Source organism: Capsicum annuum, chromosome 11 (genome assembly GCF_002878395.1).
Source record: "Capsicum annuum cultivar UCD-10X-F1 chromosome 11, UCD10Xv1.1, whole genome shotgun sequence".
NCBI lineage: Eukaryota > Viridiplantae > Streptophyta > Magnoliopsida > Solanales > Solanaceae > Capsicum > Capsicum annuum.
The window spans coordinates 143,699,302-143,713,356 of record NC_061121.1 but is presented as its reverse complement, the minus strand read 5'-3'; the positions used below and the strand labels follow the sequence as shown (position 1 = coordinate 143,713,356).

General features: G+C 33.4%; 1 non-coding gene across 1 annotated transcript; it reads right to left on the bottom strand.

The window, feature by feature from the left end:
* Positions 1 to 12,948: 12,948 nt before the first annotated feature.
* LOC124889149 lies at positions 12,949 to 13,054 on the bottom strand. The gene has a single exon (XR_007047761.1). It is a non-coding gene; the product is annotated as a small nucleolar RNA R71 (small nucleolar RNA).
* Between the last annotated feature and the right edge of the window lie 1,001 nt (positions 13,055 to 14,055).

Here is a 14,055-nt window from a genome sequence, read left to right as displayed (position 1 = left end):
GCCTATAAATATTATTTTTATTTTTCTAGAACAAGAATATTATTCAATTATTTCTATTTTCCTTAAAAAATACTTAACACTTTAAAAATCTTCTTCTCTTACTTGGCATGTCATGTTGTTAAAATCTTATTTTCTTAATAATAAACTTATTTAATTCTTCAAATTCATTTATTCAAACTCATATCTTATAAACTACAAGAAAAATCTAAATTAAGTAAAAAAAAATCCTTATTCAAAATTTACAAAATAATTCGATGAAAAACCTACGAAGGAGAAAATCTAAGTTTTCTTTTTGTCCAACAAAATTCAATCGAAAAATCTTAAAGTTAATTATCACCGAAAAATTTTAATTCGCATGTAGATCACCAGCAAAATTTTAAGCAAAATCATTTTAATAAAGAATGGATTCGCCTTCCAGATTTTTCTCAAATAAATTCATAAACGAATCAAATAAATCTGCAAAGTCAACATAGGTAAAAAAAACTTTAGAAAACAAAAAATTATTATTTTTAATATAGTTTTTTCATGTTAATTTTTATTTCTATTATACTATATTTTGTCTTATTGTATAATTAAACGTCAATTTATATTCTTTCCTCACTCTAAACCTACAAAAAAACAAGCGATAATTTGTTGGGTACTATTTTAAAGATTCATTTGTAATGTTAGATCATTTTGTTAATATTTTTTAAAAAAATTAATTTGTTTCATGACTAAATAATTTTTCTTTTCTTCAAAAATAGTACATTTAGTACGTATATGAAAATTCGAAAGCCATCATTTTTATTTATTTTACATTTTAAGAATCTTTAGTAAATGAAATAAATAACCAAAAAATATTAAATTAGTATCAATTCATTTAATACCTTGAGTTTTAAAAATATTATTAAGTGGTAAAATAAATAAATTAGAAAAACTTTGAAAAGTACCAAATAAAATAATTCAAACTTTTACACATCAACTACTTCATTGATGAGTAATGTGCATAGCATTATCAGACGAATTATTTCCCTTTAAGTTGTGTGATTATCTAATATTTTTATCATGTGATGTAATAATTTTTCTCGTATCGAATAAAGAATAAATATAATTTATATTCTTTTTTTTTTTTAAGAAAGATAAAATAAATATAGAATTTAAAGTACATAATTGAATTGTTCCTCAATTATAAATATATCATGTGTGTTTATTTTTTAAAAAAATAGGATAAAATTTTAGTTAAATAAATTTGATAAGTTAGATAGATCTATTTATTATATATATAAAAAAAAAAATTAATGACATGACATGTCAACGAGGAAAGGAGAAATGTGTTTGAAGTATCAAGTATATTTTGAAGAAAATAGGGATAGTTGAATGATATTTTTGTCCTAAAAGAAATAAAAGTGATATTTGTAGATAATTTTTAAAACATGGGTGACTATCCATGAAAATTATTATCATAGAGAAGGTACACCCACCACCCCATTCTTCCACCCCCCCTCTTCTTTCATTTTCTTAGTCTTTTTATTTTTAATTAATGTTTAATTTTTACATACACAATTAAATAGATGTATTTAATAGTAAAAACATTAATCAACATATTTTTTGTTAAAAAAAATTAACGTCGTTATAATTATCAATATTAAAATAGCTTCAGAAATTTTATGGTGTTTATTAGCTTTGTAAAAATAGTATTAAATTAGCTATATTATCCTAATATTTTTTCAGTTTCACTTAATCACTAGATTTTTTCTTCTATTTTAATTAATATATTTAAGATCTTTCTTTATGGAAACAATTTAATTTTAAAGTATCTTTTTTTATTTTTAGAGAATGATTGTAGTCACATAATGGTCAAGGAGTGTTTTAGATTGTAGTCACATAATGGTCAAGGAGTGTTTTAGACTTCAAATTGCAAAAATCTTACTTTTTTTCTTGATTTTTGTGTCAAATCAAATTATGTCACATAAATTAGGACGGAGAAAATAATATCATAATGTAAATAATAATAATAATAATAATAATAATAATAATAATAATAATAATAATAATGAGCAGTGTTTAAAATTGTATGAGATTGATTAATTTTTGAAAAATGACTTGAGCGCTTTAGGTTTTAATCCAAAATACGTAAATCCCACTCCATAACCCATCTACCCCCCTCACAAATTTTTAAAATAAGGTCTTGAACCCACTTTACCTTGCCCCATATGGCATTGTCACAGTCTCATTACATTGAAAAGGTACTTGACAAGTTCAAATATTTGGAATTTGGTATTACCAAGACTCCATTGAACGTGAGCTTTGCACTTCAAAAGAAGTTAACCTATTCTTTAAATTCTCGAAACTCCCTTCACAAGCATCCAACTAAGAAAACTTGACCTTCTTCTGAGTTAACTTAGTCAAAGGAATAGCTATCGACAAAAAGATTTCCATAAACTGCCTATAATACCCGACTAAACCCAAGAAGATATGAATATCGAATGGAGTCGTGGGTCTAGGCCACCTCTTCACCATAATAACCTTTTGGGATCCACCATGACCTCCTCACTAGAAATAGTATAAACCAAGAAAGTTACAGTGCTCAACCAAACCTCACACTTGGAGAACTTGGCATACAACTATTGTTCCCTCAAGGTCTATAACACCACACGGAGGTGATTAGCATGATCCATCTCACTTTTTGAATAGATCAGAATGTCATCAATAAACATGATGACAAAGATATCCAAATACTTACAAAAAACCCTGTTCATCAGATCCATAAATGTCGCTAAAGCATTAGTCAACCCAAATGACATTACCAAAAACTCAAAGTGTCCACATCGAGTATGAAAAGTCGTCTTACAGATATCCACTTCCCTAATCTTTAGCTGATAATATCCAGACCGAAGATTTATCTTAGAAAAAAACTTAGCACCTTGACAGATCATCTATCCTTGGAAAAGGATACTTGTTCTTGATCATCACCTTGTTCAGTTACCTATAATCAATGCATATCCGAAGGGAACCATCCTTCTTGTGTATAAAAAACATCAATGCACCCCAAGGAGATACACTAGGACGAATAAACCCCCTATCCAGAAGATTCTTAAGTTGCTCCTTGAGCTTCCTCAACTTAGCTGAAGCTATTCTATACGGAGGAATAGAAATTGGACGAGTGTTCGGAACCAATTCAATACCAAAATTTATTTTCCTATTCAAAGGAACACCAGGAAGATTATCTGGAAAAACAGCTGGAAACTCATTAACCACTGGAACTAAATAGAAAGAAGGGACTTTTGAATTAGAATCTTTAACTTGGACCAAGTGATAAAGACAACCTTTAGAGATCAACCTCCGAGCTCTAAGATAAGAAATAAATCTCCCCTTAGGAGTTAGAGAACCACTCTCTCATTCTACAATTGGATCACCAGGGAACCTAAAGATAACCCAACGAGTTCGACAATCCAAGGATGCATAACAAGAGCGCAACCAATCCATACCCAGAATAACATCAAAATCCACCATACCTAACTCAAATAGATCCATCAAGGTCTGCTTTCCACCAATAGATACCACACACCCCCTATAGAATCTTTTAACAATAACCAAGTCACCTACTGGGGTAGAGATAGAAAAAGGATCTAAAATAACTTTTGGATCAAAACCAAAAGATATAGCCGCATAAAGAGTCACATAGGAGAAAGTAGACCCCAGATAAAGCAAATAATATATGTCATAAGAGAAAAGTTGTAACGTACCAGTGATGACATCAGGTAATGCCACGAATTCCTGTTGGTACGCTAAAACATAAAACTTATTTTGACCAATACTAAAACCAGGAGTGTTAACAGAAGTAGATGCAACACCACCAGGTGTAGGAGCAGAAGATGAAGTCACCAGAATCTTATTCGCCCCCATAGTAACCTTATTAATCGGTCAATCCCTAAGTTAATGGCCTTCTTAGCCACACTTGAAGCATTTGTCCTTTCTTTCATCTCAATAACCTCGATAAGGACGACCACAGAACCGACAAGAAGGTCATGAAGAAACTGACTGGCTTCTGCTTGCCTGAGATTGGGCATCTTGTGCCCAAAAATTATCACCACCATGATGACGCATATCGCTCGACTGGTAAAAAGCACAAACAGAAAAGTAGGAACTAAAATACCTCCACTTCTTTTTATGCCATTTGCTACCATCCTGACCACCCTAAGACTAAGCACCTTGGTCAGAAAACTTGTTCCTCTTACCCTGTCGGTCTCCAAAGTTTACCTATTTCCTCTTCTCATCCTCTACCTGCTGCATATGAATAGTCAACCTAGAGATGTCCCATATCTTTAATCAGCAAGGCAGTCTTACTCTCCAAAATCAAATCTCGATTCAACCCAGAAGCGAACTTCCTCATCCTTGCCTACATGTTAGCCACCAAATTAGGAGCATACCTTGACAATTGGTGATACTCCAAGGCATATTCCTTAACAGACATCTTTCTCTGCTTGAGGTTCATAAACTTCTCCATCTTTGATTTCCTTAACTCTTGGGGAAAGAAACAATCAAAGAAGGCCTTAGAAATAGTGTCCCATAAGACTGATTCTTCTACGTCACCCATATCCCTGTCCCATTCCTCATACCACTTATATGCAACCTCTCTAAGCTGATAAGCTCTAAAGTTTACCCCCTCCACATTGGTAGCCTATATCATTCGAAATATCTTCTCTATTTCTTCTAAGAAGCCTTGTGGATCTTCTCCCACTTCCACTCCAGAAAAAGTAAGAGGACTCATCTTCATAAATTGGCCAACTCTTGTGGCCTCAACAAATAAAGCACCAGGCACATCCCGCTCAGCCTGAGCAGTAACCAATTTAGCAATAACATGAGTAGACTAACAGAATTCTGCATTAGTTACCTTACTTTGAGGAGGACTAGTAGCCATCAGTAGAACTCCAAAACTATCAAGGATAGGATTGTGAGATCAAAGATGAACCCCAGAAGTAGGATACACCTCTTTAGCAATACCTCAATATGGGCTAGAAGAATTTTCTTGTGTTCTAGATCTACGAGGCATGATCTAAAAAGTGAACTAACAAGGATTAGAGAAGATTCTAGGACTGAGACTCTAAGCTTGAAATAAGAATACCAAGAAAGTAAAATATTCCTAAATGCCTTGTAGTTTTTCTTATGAGTGTAGCATACTACACACCCCTAAAAGAGACTCTACTTGACATGGTTTTATAGACTCCTAATTGACCATAAACCTAGGATTTGATACCAACTTGACGCGACTTGTCCTGGGACCTTGTCGTAATAGGCATCCCAAGTCCGATCAGAACCAGATACTACCCCCGTTACCCAACCTAACCTCCAGCCACCTGCCCTAGCTTGGTTGAATTTTGAGCATGTAGCAAGATAGTTCAACAGCCTACATGAAGAATCTGGGATAAGATCACAGTTGTGACCGACCCAACCGAGTTCAACCATCCCATACAAATAATCCAACCATACCAAACTATACCAAAATAAAGGCCATAAACCAGGCCATAACCAAAGATGTTCCAAAATATAATATAATTAATCCCAACATAAAATATGGCAGAACAGTGAGAAATTATGTCCAGTGATGCCAGCCTCCCATCTTATTCCTTTGCCAAGGCTGAGAACTATACCAATCCCGCCCAATCAAACCCATAAAAGTACCACAAAGCCTCTAACCAAAAGAGTAATAAAATTCAGTTGGGACATGACCCCAACCATAGCCAAAAACAATATCCAGAAGGAAACCAAAATATCTAAAAATGTCCATAACATGAAATAAAGCCTTCCGGAAGAATGAAAGCTCACCACTTCAGTCCAAATGTTGTCCCCAAGTCAATAACTATATAGGATGAGTAGAACAGTCGGTTCCTGTATAGCGTGGGTATACAACCACCAGTAGAAGGGTTAGCAGATGAATGCTAGCATGATCTTAGGATAAGGATAAAATAACGCCATTTATAAAACCAAGTAAAACTATCCATATGCATACAACCATACATAGATATATATAATCATACTGGGAAAGGGGATCGGGTTAAGCATGCCTTTAATACCTTTACCTGGGCCATGTAGCGTTGCCATCCTAAACCACCCACAGGCTATATAGGCTCAGCTCCCCCTGCTGAAAGAGCCCAGTGCGTGTAGCCCACGACCAGGGAAGAAAACCTTAGGATGACTATTACATCCCTCAAATATAGTGTGACATCATGCACATAGTCACTAAGACCAAACTCATATCAGCAAATATGAGTTTCCAGTTTTGGTCCTCCGGGACCTCCATCTTCCATGGCTTTGCTACATATCCCGCCTTTATTGCCGAATTAAAATCAATTTTCAAACAACCAAACCATTTTCTATTTATTAACCAAGGCCATTGATATTGGTATCATTATACCAACCCTTACTTACAAGTATTATCCATATCCAATAATTTATAGGTTTAAGGGGACTTTCAAGTGCCCTTCCATTTACCAAATTAAACCACTTGGGGTGTTTCATGTACCCCACAAGCATAACTATTAGCTGTTTACCATTCCAAGCCATTTAAACCATGCATAATTCCTTTACCAAGTTTTAAAATATGCAAGTGTTCCATTAAAGTAGTCAATGCAATTAACATATCTTTATAAGCATTTTGTCAAACACATTGGAGACATAATATGACCGAACCAATTCAAATTACCATTAAGCCATTCCCATGCAATCTAATTATCCAAAACCGCCATCAATACATATAAAAGCATAATTAATGTTATGGGAAACCATAACCAACCATTTAAGGTCAAAACCCCCAATTTATATTTGAAAACCAAAATTATACAATCAATGAAATCATGGAAATATTCATAAAACCATGCCTTTAGATAAAATTAACAACGAGGGAAGAGAACATATCTTAAACAAAGATGATGATGGAAAGAAATTACCAAGATAAGCCCTAAATCAATCTTCTAGTTGAAACCTTAGCTTTCCTTGTCCAAAAGTTTTTGAGAGAATTTTAGAGTGTTTAGAAGAGTTTTTAAGTTTTAATGAACGGAATAATATGGTAAATAACCTTCTAAATAGTTTATAAGTCATGGGACCTTATTAGGATAAGTGGGGAAATATCCTAAATACCCCCACTTAAGTAGCACCAAAATCCCGTCACAGGGGTATAATTGACCCACATGAGTCGTACCCTCCGATACGAGTGGTACCCTTCACTCGTACCCTAATACTCAATTTTTGGATCAAACATTGTCCAATATACAACTCATTCAACCAATTCGTATCCAAATCATATGATCCATACCTTTCACCCGTACCCCTGGCAGATTTAAACTAAGAAAGATTTAGACACTGTCCACCATACGAGTCCTAGGTACGACTCATACCCTAGCTTACAGTTCATGGTGAGCCACTCGTACTCAGATCCAACCTAAGTAACTAAGTCCAATATTAAGTTAAGGAACCAAACGATCCATAACTACAAATATGACTCGTACCCCTAAGTCGTACCCATTTTAGTAACCCAAATCCATCCCACCAACCAATACTGGTCATCATACGACTGGACCATATTATGAATGGTGATTTTACCACTCATTTGCACCAAATATGTGTGCATACTACCATGTTTTGTATAATAAAAAGAGGCACCATCATGATTTAAATGCACTAATATCCATATTTTGTAGGTATATAGTTGAGAAGGTGAAAAGATGTGGATTGGAGCTAAAAAGAGATCAAATGGAAGCAAAAGGAGTGCAGCTGGAGACCTAGAGCAGTTCAGCCTCAGTTACCACAATCGCGATTCTCAAGCCGCGGTCACGGTCAGTCAAGATGGTTAGCATAATGCGATCGTGGAGCACAACTGCGATCATGTAGCCACGGTTGCGATCGAACCTGCCCGATCGCATTTCAGTGGGAATATGAACCAGGGGAGTTTTGTAAAATTGCAAAGACAAATCTCAAACCTCATATAGAAAAAAATCTTTATTCTTTGGGTATTGCTTACCTCATAGACAATTTTGAATTAGAAGCTAGAAAACCTAATTGGGCAAGTGTGTAATTAATTGTAGAGGCTTGATTTCTATGTATTTTGTGAAGAATGAATGCTTTGGATAATCCTGATGGTATATCTTTCTTTACTTTCTTCATGAGTAGCTAAGTAAATTAGTCTTGGGATTATGTTAAACTAAAGTGTAATTGTGTATGGGTGTTGTTGTGTTTGCATGATTGTTTGTTGTTGAGTATGGATTCCACCATTGCTTAAATTTATGAGTTGGAGTTTGTGGGTGCAAACCCCAAATCTCCAAGTGGGTTTGATGGGTGAAAACCTCAAACTCTAGAAACCCTTCATCATTCTTGAAAGAGGGATGAAGGTGAACATGAGGTAACCCATAACATCCTTGAAAGGGGGTTATAGGGGAACAAGGAAATAGTGGACAATTAAGCCTATGGTTTACTACCTTTTGCAATCTTAGAAATAAGTGTCATAGGAGTGTAAATCATGTCAAGAGCATCATCCTAGAAACAGGGATACTTGATTGAGGTATCGGGTAATTACGAATTACACACTTCTTAGGTGCTCAAAAGAGCCAATGAGTGAAATCGTTGTGGTTTTATTGAAAGATTAACCACAATGATTTTCGACCTAGCCTATCCTTTAGTTATCAACTAAGTTTCATGTTAAACTATCATCAACCCACATGTTTTTACTTTTAGGTAGACATAATCCCAAGATCTCCTTAAATCTTAATTTTAAGTCAAAAGTGTCATAGTCGGGCATTGTTAACCAAAAATCATTACAAGCAAATCTCAAATCAATTCCCCCATTTTATTTTACATGTCGTGTTTGTTAGAATTCCGGCTAACCTTTTAGTAATTAGAGCATCCATAGGACTTGAAATTTATAATTCGCTTCTTGTGGATTCAACGCCAACTCGAGTTGGGTTTTTGACAATGACCGCCTCACCCCTCAAACATGGGAGTGAGTTGAGCGTTATCAAAATAGAGCTGTTGTCGGGGAGTGGAATATAGATTTCACTTATGCAGTGTGATTCTTACTTGAGAATACTCGAGGTGATATAATTTACTTTATATGTTGTTTTTGAATTCTTTTAGGTGATCGAAGTGTTAATGGAACAATGAGTGATAACGCAAGCAACATGGTCCCTAGATGATGAGGGCCAACTAAATGAAGTGGGTCAAATAAGTACAGTCTGTATTGCATCAGCTAATGTGAACGGAGTCTTCCATGTGACTAGCTGTTTTGCCCCTTTTTCGATTCGAAAGGTTTTGAAAAATATTATTTTTGACCTTTTAAACTATTTTAAAACTTTAAAAAAAAATTGAAACAATTTAAGAAATTATAGAGTTGTCACTTGATTTTTGAGAGAATATCAAGAAAAACTAAAAATATTACTTAAAAGATTCAAAAAGAAAAAATCTTTTATGTTTAGAAATTTTGAGTAAGTGATTCCGATTAATACTCTTGTTAAGGCACCAAGAGTATCCACTAATTTGCGGTTATCCAAACTATTTGAAAATAACTTTTTTGACTAACTTTAAAAAGAAAAATTAATTTTTTAAAAAAGAAAACAATTAAGGAAAATTGTCTTCAAGATTTGTGCAAAAATAAATTCTAACAACTTAGCAGGGATTTTAATTAAGTCTAAGAAAACTAAGAACAATTAGCATATAAAAGGGAAAGACGGAGATTAAAGGACTTAGGCCATTAGGCCCAAATCATAAATCCTGTCCTATGCTAATTTGGGCTTTTGACCCATCTCTACCTGTCCTAACCTAAATACTTGGGCTTTTGGCCCATAACTTGTCCTAAGCTAGTTTTCGGATCTTTAAGCCCCCAAATCCGCTTCACCTGTATTAAATTAAAACTTTGGATTTGAGGCACAAATAAATGAATAAATAAATGACTAAATGAATAAATAAAAATAAGGCGATAGTAAAAATCGAGACTTTTTAAAATCTCTTAGTAACCTCATCAATGGGGTTTCATCCATTTTCTTTCTTCTTTGATCTTCTTGCACCCGTACGCCACATAATCGACTTTGGTTTTAAAACTTCGAACTTGACTCAGAGAGATGGGCCTCATTGGCCCATTACAAATGCAAGAGGAAGGAGTCCATTTGGACTCCAAAACAAATTCATGCAAACAAAAAGATAAAAGAAAAATGATTAATATGTCTTCAAAAATTCTACACTTAATAGATAAATGATGAGATAAAAAAAAAAAAACATTCTCAAGCATAAAGAAATAGCAGGCTATGATATCAAACAAACCAAATTATCCAACAAAAAGAAAATTAATCCATATCCCAAACAATCTTACAAAAAATTGAATATAGCACAATATAATTAACTAGCCCTTGAAAAGAAGACATGAATCTACAAGCATAGTTGCTTAAAATTTGGACAAATAGATTAACACATATTTTCTTCAAATACTATGATGAAGTCTAAGGCATGTTTTCATTAAACAAAGAAAAAAGGAGAATGAGCAAGATATAAGGAAATAGCACTTCAAATATGAAATACAAGACATACTAATGCAACAACACTTTTTAATACAAAGTGGATCAATCAACATATCTATAACTTATTAAAAATTTTTACTATAGCATGTGAATAACAATGGGACGTCTAAATGAATAAAAACACTTTAAGAAGTAAACCAATAAGCGAAGTGAAGTAAATAACATATATTAAACATATTTGAGTGATAATATTCGAAGACAAGATAGGAGAAATAGTAAAAGATTAATTCTAAGAAAAGTGTCCAATTATGGCAACTCCTATTTTAGTTCTACACCATTTCAACAAAAATTATAACCTAACAACTTTTCAATCTAAACAAGAGAAGATCAAAGACAATTTTGACAACGAAAATGAGTAACTCACTACTTCAAATTGAGAAATAATTTCTTAGACCCTTAACAATAGTAACCATTCCTTTTCGACATAAAGGAAACAACTTTACATACTACAAGCAAACATATCCACAAATAACGAATTTAAACAAAGCATGAGCATGCATTTTAAGCAAAGATCAAAGCTTTACCCATAATAATCAAAGAATAAAGCCAAAAGGCGGAACAATCAATATTAACTATTCTTTTCAACATAAAGGAAACAACTTTACATGCTAAAAACAAACATATACACCAACTATGAATTTAAACAAAGCATGAGTACATATTTTAAGCAAAAATCAAAATTTTACCCATAATATTCAAAGAATAAAGCCAAAACGCGAAAAAATCAATATTAACTATTTTTTTTCAATATAACAAAAATAACTTTATATGCTAAAAACAAACATATACGCCAACAATGAATTTAATAAAGCATGAGTACATATTTTAAGCAAAGATCAAAACTTTACCCATAATAATCAAAGAATAAAGCAAAAAATATGTTTAACTATTGGTAGCTCATTTTTTATACCATGAATATGAAAATAACCATAATATCGATACCATAACATCCTACGGCCTTCAAGGCCGTCTACAACAAACAATCCCAGCAAATAAAATACAACTACGAACTACGAAGAAGAAAACAATAATAAAACTAAAAAAAATTACAAATACGAACTACGAAGAAGAAAAAGATGAAGAAGAAAATGATAATAAAACTAAAAAATTACAACTACGAACTACGAAGAAGAAAAAGATGAAAAAGAAAATGATAAAAAAAGGGGAAAGGTATGTTTACCTTTTTTGGGGCAGCAAAACAAAATTACAAGCTTTCTTCGGAGTCTTTATTACCACTGGAAAGTGTTCTACTCGAGAACTTTAATTAGCCAGCGAATTTCACGAAATTTTTTTCTTTTACTAAAAAAAAAAACTTCTTTGCTCAAAGCTTTTTTTTTTTTTGAACATTGAGACTTCTCTTTCTATCAAAATAGTGGTAGTATTTATAAGAAAGGATGGTGATTTCCTTCTTTTCATCCACCAATGTGGGAGAAAAGTATTTGTAGGAAAGGATGGGGATTTAATTCTTTTCATCCACCAATGCGGGAGAAAGAATTTAGGGGTATTTTTAAAATTTTAAAATTAAAGATAAGGTGAGGTGGAAGATAAGGTGGGGGGAAATTGTACAATGTAGTACAATTTTTGAATTTCAAAAAATAAAAAGAGGACTTTGAGGAGGAATTGTACAATCTAGTATAAATTTGAATTTTGGGATTTGAAGTTATTTTTTGTGGAAATTGGGTAGAAGTTATGGGAGTTTTTGGGAATTTTGGGATTATTTAAAATATAATCCCAATTAAAATTTAAAGTTTAGCCATATTTATTTAATTTTGACCAAATTAAAAATTAATTGACGGATTGCATTGCAATTATGGCCAATTTGATTTCAATTGTGGCCAAGTCTAATAGACTGACTAAATTAAATTAAAATTCGATAAGAATTAATACTTTCTTTAATCCCGAGCTTCCTGATTTAATAAAATCAAACATATATTCATCCAAATAAATTATTTTTGAGATTAAATTATATTTAAATCAAGACTTTATCCATTCGAATTAATTTTCAAGCTTATCTCCGTAAAAGTTCAAATTTTGATAAAAATATTCATTCAAGTAGCAAAATTTATACAATATCATATATGTTAATACGAAAAATGTATAATCATCACTTAAATGACAAAATTAACCTTAATAAATATCTTAGAGCGCATTTATCTGAATGAAATAAATATTTCACTTTTATTTAAAGTTGAAGAAACCCAGGATTAAATTTAGTCGTGGAGGGCAAAAATTAGGTGTCAACACTAGTGTCATGCTTCACATGTCAACGCTAGCGTCATGCTTCACATGTTCTCACTAATGGGCGAGACGGTTTTATGGCTTCACTCACTTTCACCCAACTCAATCACATCTTGGGATGAGCTTACTATGGCGTTTCTTGATAGATAATTCCCACCATCTAAAATGCTTCAAAAGTAGGATGAGATTGTAAATTTTCAACAAATCAATGGAGAACCGCTGTTTGAAGCATGCAAATGATTTCATGGAAAATTAGCCCAATGCCCACATCATGAAGTCCCAGAGAAGATGCTTCTTAAGATCTTCTATCGTGCCCTTGATCTATTAAACCAAACGTTGGTGGATAATGCGGCGGGTGGCTCCATAGTAAAAATGCACCACTATGCAACCTTTTTATTGATAGTAAAAGTGTCAAAGCAAAACCGGGGTTGGCATACCCGGGATACCAAAGTTCCCAAAATCCCTTTCACTACTTTCATTATGGATAATAAACAAAGAAAACGAAATGAAAAGAAGAAGGAGACTATGGCAAAAATAATGACCCAACTTGAACTCTTGACAACGTATGTTATGGGTGCATCCGCGAAAGCGGTAAACATCGTAGCATCAAAATCTTATGAAGATGATGAAGACGCAAAGAAGTTGGATGAGGAAATTTAGTATTTGGCTAACTACTTGGGGGGTTTCGGCCCCACCTATCAAAGACAAGGTGGGAATTAAGGTTGGATGGACCATGAGTGGAATAGAGATTGGAGGGATAGGGAGCGTGATTATGACCATTATGTTCCCCCTCATGATCGAGCTAAGACCAAGGAGTCAAGTGCCATCGACCCTGAAAAATTCAAAACCGAGGATGTGTTAGAAAGAATATTGAATAGAGTGAAAGGTATGCACTAAATGGTCTGTGAGTTGAAAGGTGACTTCTCTCAACTATCTCAAATGGTGGTGTCTCACTTTACCTCTATCGAGCAATTAGGAACCCAAATTGGATAAATCTCCATGCAACTAAATACTAGTCCTAGAGGTGGACTCCCTAGTTTCTAATACAAAGAATGATGCTCAAGTTCTAGTGATTGTCACAAGGATTGGAAAGACACTTGATGAGCTTTCTAAAGGAGAATTTAGCGAGAAATGCCCAAATATAAAGTAAAATAGGTGTTACCTCAAATTCGAGATGAAAATAATGAGAAAAAGACCAATGAAAGTGATGAAGAAGGGATTGAGGTTAAAAAGCCACAAAGTGTATCAAGGCCCATAATCCAAGTTCATCCCACATTCC